The sequence below is a fragment of the Lactuca serriola genome, chromosome 1 (genome assembly GCF_051521515.1).
Source record: "Lactuca serriola cultivar US96UC23 chromosome 1, Lser_US96UC23_V15, whole genome shotgun sequence".
Taxonomy (NCBI): Eukaryota; Viridiplantae; Streptophyta; class Magnoliopsida; order Asterales; family Asteraceae; genus Lactuca; species Lactuca serriola.
The window spans coordinates 154,533,472-154,540,868 of NC_136408.1; the positions used below are offsets into that span (position 1 = coordinate 154,533,472).

Here is a 7,397-nt window from a genome sequence, read left to right on the forward strand (position 1 = left end):
ATGAAATATTTCTTTGTAAAATTTGGGTCGTTACAAGTTGGTATCAGAGCCTTGGTTTGAGGGATCCGGGCATACCCTTGGGTGTGTCAGGACTCAAACTAAGGAAATGGTAAAAATTGTTTTCAAAAATAACATAAAAATCTTTTGAAAGGAAAAAATGAGAGTGCAACGCGCATGATCAGCCGAGCCGAGTAAGTGATTCCCTAATGTGCTAGCCATGTTATTCTGATACTTGAGCCTTGTTGATTATATGGAACTTGCTATGTTTATGCACTTAAAATTGTATATGGTTAGGAGCTTATAGCCTCACAATGATTGACTTGGCCTTATTTCCTGTTCCTCATATGGTTGTGGTCATAGGGTAGAATCTTTTATTTGAAAGTCTATTTGATCCTTTATCTGTGTACAATTTGCATGCATAAAGGTAACCTATTATGATTGGTCTGTTTGATGTGGGTAGAGAAAATATAAGAACCGCTTGGGATTTGGGTTATGCGGTAGTTAGTAGTACATGGTTTATTTGGGACGAATTGGGGTTATGAGGCAGAACAATGGGGAAAGGTAGAGATAGGTGTGGAAGGTAGTATTAGGGCTGTACTACCGGAAGAACAGGACCTATAGCCGAACCAATGTTACCCCTGACAACTTCATGGTAGTGACATGTTTCAGGGCGGGATGATCAGGATCGGGATCTACATCTGGAAACGGATCGGGTGACACAACAGATGGCATAAATGAGAGACTGCGTGAGCTTACTGCAGTCGAGGTTACCCGAGGTATCCTTGACGCTACCCCAGTCATTTTTTAGATAGTCAAGGAGGGCATAATGGAAATCATGGAAGGGAGACTCAGATCATTCAGGATCGGGATTCCAGCGGGCCAGTTGGGGGCCCGAACTCCCTCGTTCCGGGAGTTCAAGGCATGTGGGGCGCCAGAGTTCTTCGGGGTCCGGGACCCCATAGTCAGCCGACGCTGGGTGGTGGATATTGAAAACGCCCAACGCAAGATTTCTTGCCCGGGTGTGGCAATAGTTGGGTTTGCTTCTCGCATGCTGAGGACAGAGCCTGAGATTGGTGGGGCAAAGTTACTAGACAGGTGGGACCATCCGGAATGGCTGCGATGATGTGGGCCGAGTTTGTTCGGCGATTTGATCTGGAGTTTGCACCACACATTGAGGTGCAACGATTAGTACGAGAGTTTCATGATTTGCAGCAGACCACCGAGACATTGGCGGAAATCACCGCCAAGTTTCGGGAACAAACTTTGTTGATTCCGCAATATGCTACTGATGAGGAAATGAGGCAAACCCGATATCATTCCATGCTGAGGAATGATATTCGGGAGTTTGTTAGCTTTACAGGGTGTAGACCCTGAAAGAAATGGTGGAGAAGGCCCGGGAACGGGAAATTGAGCTGGAGTCTCGCACGAAGTGGAAGCCTGAGCAGGCTCAGGCAGCAATAGGAAAGCCTAAGAAGCCTAAGACAACAGACACTTCCAGTAAGGGAGAACAGGCTCGGGGCCGATGTACCAAGTGTAGTCCGGTAAAAAATGGAGCTTGTCGTATCGCAAGATCAGGATGTTATGCATGTGGCCAATAGGGCCATATTATCAGGGACTGCCCCGTGAAGGGCTTAATTTGTTTTCACTACAACTAGACTGGCCACAAACGGGTCAATATCCGAAGTTACAGGGGAGGAGGAACAGTAGCGGCGCCTGCGCCCGCCAGAATGATGATTACCGATGGTCGCCCTGCTAAGGCGGAAGCTCCAACGGTGAAGAGCCATGCATTCCAGCTGACTACCGAAGAGGGATGCGCAGTGGCAGATGTAGTGGCTGGTACATAACTATTCTTCCATATTATAGGTAACTGATTCGCTTGTGCATATTATATGCTTGTATAGGGACCTTTTTGGTTAATGGTATGTCTGCTCATGTCTTGTTTGATTTGGGTGCAACCCGATCGTTCGTATCTCTTGCGCTTAGCAAGAAGTTCCGGGAAGCGCTGGGAACTTTGCATCCCCCGCTCGATGTGGAGATTGCGGATGACCGCACCGTTAGTGCTACGAGGGTGTATCAGGAATGTGTCTTGAAGTGTGCACGGTGAAAGATATCGTGTCGATTTAGTCCCGATACCGTTGCGAGGGCTGAAAGTGATTATCAAAATGGACTGGTTGGGGTCCAACGGGGTCATGATTGACTGTGAGCATCAGTTGGTGAGGGTTCGAACCCTAAGTGGGGGAGAACTAGTGATACCTGCTGATAGGGCCAACAGGGTCATGATTGACTGCGAGCATCAGTTGGTGAGGGTTCAGACCCCAAGTGAGGGAGAACTAGTGATACATGGTGATAGGGCAATGTAGGGTCCGACTCTCTGTTTGGCTGCAAGGGCTAGAAGGTTCCTGCAGCGGGGTTGTTCTGGATTTCTGGCTTATATCTCGGATACAAGAGTAGAGAACACGAAGGATGTAGGCAATGTGCCGATTGTTCAGGATTTTCAGGATGTTTTCCCCGAAGAGCTACCAAGACTGAATTAGCAAGGGTATTTTCGTCTTTTCAAGTATAAAGGGACTAGATTCGCAACTTTGGGTAAACTAGTATAAAGGGAATGGATTCGCAACTTTGGGTAAAACATATGGACCATTTTTGTAATTCTGTCTTAAAATGATAAGAATGATAGAAATTGAGAGCAGGAGGATTCGAACTTGGGACCTCCTCCCCCCTCGTTATTCAGCCAAAACTCTAACCAACTAGGCTACAACCAAACTTGTTATATATTTCCGAAAATTAATTAATATTATGTAAAAGCGTAAATAATTAATAATAAAAAAATTAAAAAACATATTTCAAAAAAATTTAATACAACAAAATAAATTTTTAGCATATTGTAAGAGAATATTTTTTACAAAAAATTTACTTGTTTTTTTACGTATTTGTTTTACATAAATTTTTTTAACGTATCTAAAAAAATATGTTTCGTATACTATGTTATTACATTGCTATGATCCTAAAACATATTTTTACGTTTTCATATAAAAATATGTTTTTTTTCTTTCAAATAGGAAAAAAAAAGCTTTTTTTTTATGTATAAAATATGTTTTTTTAAATATTTAAAAAATACATTTTCGTATAAAATGTTTTTTACGTACAAACATTAGGAACGTGATAACATAACGTAAAAATATGTTTTAGGATCAAATCAAAATGAATTATATTTTTTACGTAAATCAAACTAAAAACATTAAGATAACATAAAAACGTATTTTTCTTTACGGAAAAATGCATTTTTTACGTAAAAATGCGTTTTTATACGTAAAAATACATTTACGTAGAAATATTTTTTTTACGTAAGGCAAACTAATTACGTTTTTTTATGTACGGGTGATTGGTCCCTCACCCATATAAATGTATTTTTATATGAAAACGTAAAAATATGTTTTAGGATCATTGCAATGTAATAATGTAGTATACAAAAACATATTTTTTAAATACATTAAAAAAATATTTTATGTAAAACAAATACGTAAAAAAACAAGTAAATTTTTTGTAAAAAATGTTTTTTTTACAATACGATAAAAATATATTTTGTTTTATTAATTTTTTTATAAAATATGTTTTTTTTTATTTTTTTTAATTACTTACGCTTTTATATAATATTAATTAATTTTTGGAAATATATAATAGATTTGACTCTAGCCTAATTGGTTAGAGCTTTGGCTGAATAAGGTGAGGGGAAGGATGTCCCAATATTTCAATGTACGTTGTTAAATTATACAAGAAATTGCTAATTAATAGCAACATACTTTTTTTTAGTCTTTCTACATGTTTACTTTATTTACTCTGCATAAGAAACTAAAACAATCTAATTACCTAAAATTCTCATGCGTTAAGAGGATGTTATTTATGTTATTGAATCACCCATAATTTCCATGTTAATGAGAAAGGAGAAAAAAAACGTTGCTTTTTTGGCATCTAATGTAGGGTATAACTAATTGTGTTAAGTAGCTTTGTAGTCAAGTAAGATGGAAAAAATGGCCATTTTCCTCCTAAATACCACTTCTTTTGTTTCCCTCGTGTTGTTTATTGAGGAATGTTGATCATTAGCAGTGGAGTATATATAGTATCAGACGAGGAGTCCTAGGTTTCTTGGTGCTACTCATGGAGCAATTCCATGTAAGTGATGCTTGACACAATTATCACAATACCCATAGTTAATTTTGGTAAGTTCATTAAACCCAACATTAATTTTAAAACTTAGACCAATTTTACAAATATATTTTGAAAAATTTTCTATACTATGTCAGGCAATTAATACCAACAAACTTGATCCTCGAGAATCAATCGTCCATTGGAAGTTTGTGCGTGTGTTATGTTTCATGCATGCCTATCAAAACTCATTCAAGTGTCATTGACATGTTCTATACCTCATATTGCATTGAAACAAAAAGGGAATCCAATTATACTTTAAATGCAAAGTCGCAATAAATATAGCACAATGTGTAAATATCAAAACACCGGGTGTGACTAATCCAATAATCATTCAAATGAACTTTTCGACAGACCTTTCATAAAATTGAATCTTTTTCGTTGAGCTTTCTTAGACTTAAAGAGTTTAACTCGAGGGAATGCAAAACGATAAATATATGTACAATTTTACCTTATATACATTATTAAGATCACTTTCTTCAGGAAATTTAATTTATAAATAAATATAATTGTTAGTATACTAGATTATTTTGATTTCATTAAACATAATCATAATTTTAACTTTTCATGAAACCATTAATTTTGTAGCTGAAAATTATAATAAGTTTGTACTAATTACACCCTTTCATGTTGAAAGGCTAAACAATGAATATGCATATTCTCACATATGCAAGAAAGAAAAATCTATCATGTGTTTTTGAAAAAAAATATAAATAAAGATAGAAAAAAATAGTTATGTATAGTAAGTAGTGTCATGGCCATTTAAAAATATAAACAACAAAACTGTCATTTTGCATAATGGTTGGGCTGTATGTGAAAAAATGTACAATTTTAGGGGGAGGTTGATGCAAATCACCATCGCTAGAGATCAGGGTTAGGGTTGACGCCCACACTTTTCTTACTATATATTCGATGTTCAGGATCCACAGCCGCTGTCATAATCAACTGAATCTAGATCCAGGATCCACACATCAAAATATTCAACTACTGGCTTAGGAGGATAATGCGTATCTGAAAATCATGCATTGTTTTGATAAAGTTATCGATCTGCGTCGTTTAATTAGGTCACGACAAATTCTCTATCATGCTTCTAGATCCAAAAGCTAGCAAAGATCCGCAACATTTTAAAACAAAAAACATGTAAGTTAATTTATACCATTCTGAATCATGTGTTTTCAAGCTGTTTTGTCATTTTTTTGGTGTTTCGAAGTTCATGTTGTTTGCCTGTCACTCACACTATTTCTTGATCTTTTCTCAGTCTAGTAGAATCAGATCAGTACCAGTTAGGTGTTCATCGCATTTCAATGGTTTTTTGGGTTTGTCAGAGGCCGCTCTACCTTATCCTTTCAAAGGTAAGTTTATAAAACGTTTTCTTATGTAATTGTTTTGATTCCAACAAATTTTTAATACTCAATTTTCCAATTTATGCTATATCTTGTAACGCTTCAGTAGTGTCTAAATCTGATATCTTGTTCCATTCTTACTGAATAACGTTTGGAGATGATGGCTATCTTGACAGAAGTTGCAGATCTGATCTGTAGTTCTTGACGTGCTTATTCCTTAAATATCAATAAATTTGGTCCGTGTAGTATACTACGGCTTGTTTTAGTTTTGGTGCAAGGTTAAGATGGACATTCAATAAAAATCCAGTTATGCTGTGTTTTCATTTCTGATTGTTAGATTTATCCTCCTTGCAGTGTGAAAGGGAATACCATATAGGGTGTTTGAGGGCACATCAGATACGCACAAACAACCGCTTATGGTCCCCAAATGCTCTGCCCATTTGCAAGGTTGTGGGATCTCCTCAAATTTATCCTCGGACAAATCAAAAGAAAGAATTAGCGGCTTCTGATAAGCTGACCCATCAGAAACAACCTAATGAAGTGCGCCACTATAAAGGAAAAGTGTACTTCACTTCTCCGATAACTTCCTAGACGTTGGAATTTAATGTAAACTTTAGAAAACTTGTATGACTACTACCATTTCTAACCCCTAATACGACCTTGTAGTCATCCTTGGACGAATCATAACCAAAACCATAAATCATATATCCCTCCTGAGGGATTTGAGAATTTTCCAGTTTATTCACTTCTCGGGTTTCAGGATTGATAAGTAAAAAAATTGGTAGGAGAGGGAGAAACGCATACGAATATTTAAATATTTGGATATTTAATATGTATGAAAAAAATGTATGTGTATGTGTATGTATGAAAATGCTCATTCAACGGTTGATGTTGCAACGGGGAAAATCAATGCTAATTTTAGTAGAAGATATACCATTAGATTTATGGTATGCTTGTTTGCTTCAACCATCATCTTTGCCAAGTTTGCAATTCCTTTCAAATTATTAAACTTTTCATCTCCACGTACATCCATAATATAGTTTTCAAGATTTGCTCTAAGTGTTTGAAGGTCGTGCATTGGGAATTCGATAAGACTAGTTTTCAAGATTAGCCATTTTTAGTACTGCCTCCACATTAAATGCTTGAGAAGACTTACTTGGACATAAAGAAGTCATCGAAACAAGTAAATGTTGTGTTTGCTTCAATAATGCCATTATTGAGCTCCTGAAATTGCATATCTATGACCGCAACAAATATATCAGCTTTGTAGTGGTACAAACAATTAATCTACGAGTTAAACAGAAATACTTGTTAATAGTTAATTAGGAAAGTTGTGAAAATAAATAAACTTTCTAGTCGCTAACCTTGAATCTTTGTGACAACTTAATCCATTGTAATATGGAGCTTCAATACTCAAAATCTCAAAATTACATTTTTCACAGAAACATCGTTTGAATATGCCCCTCCCCCCAACCTTAATTCCTATATTTTGTTGAGTCTATTCTTAGAGGACCTCACTTGGTGCATGGCATTTACAATATTTTGGTCTTTCTTTTGTAACGTGGTATTCAAATCATTTGTGACCCCATGATATCAACCATCAAGTGTAGGCAAAATATGAAAAACCAAATGTTTGTAACGACTATTGTTGATTGTTTCTCTCTTAACATGTCCCAACGCTTATAAGATGATCCAATCAAGTTTAACAAACGAGAAATCAACTGAAAAAAAATCATTAATCTCGGAGTGATTCTTTTCAACAAACACAAGTGCTAACTGTTCAAGCTATTAAATGCACCTCTCAAGTTACTAGCTCCATCATAACCTTGCCCTCCGATAATATGTGAACTT

The 7,397-nt window shown here is 36.4% G+C and overlaps 1 long non-coding RNA gene across 1 annotated transcript; it reads left to right on the plus strand.

Moving 5' to 3' along the window:
* Positions 1–5,133: 5,133 nt before the first annotated feature.
* LOC145071490 (uncharacterized) lies at positions 5,134–6,487 on the plus strand. The gene is made up of 3 exons (XR_013690510.1): positions 5,134–5,343; positions 5,462–5,555; positions 5,901–6,487. It is a non-coding gene; the product is annotated as an uncharacterized LOC145071490 (long non-coding RNA).
* The last annotated feature ends 910 nt before the right edge of the window (positions 6,488–7,397 follow it).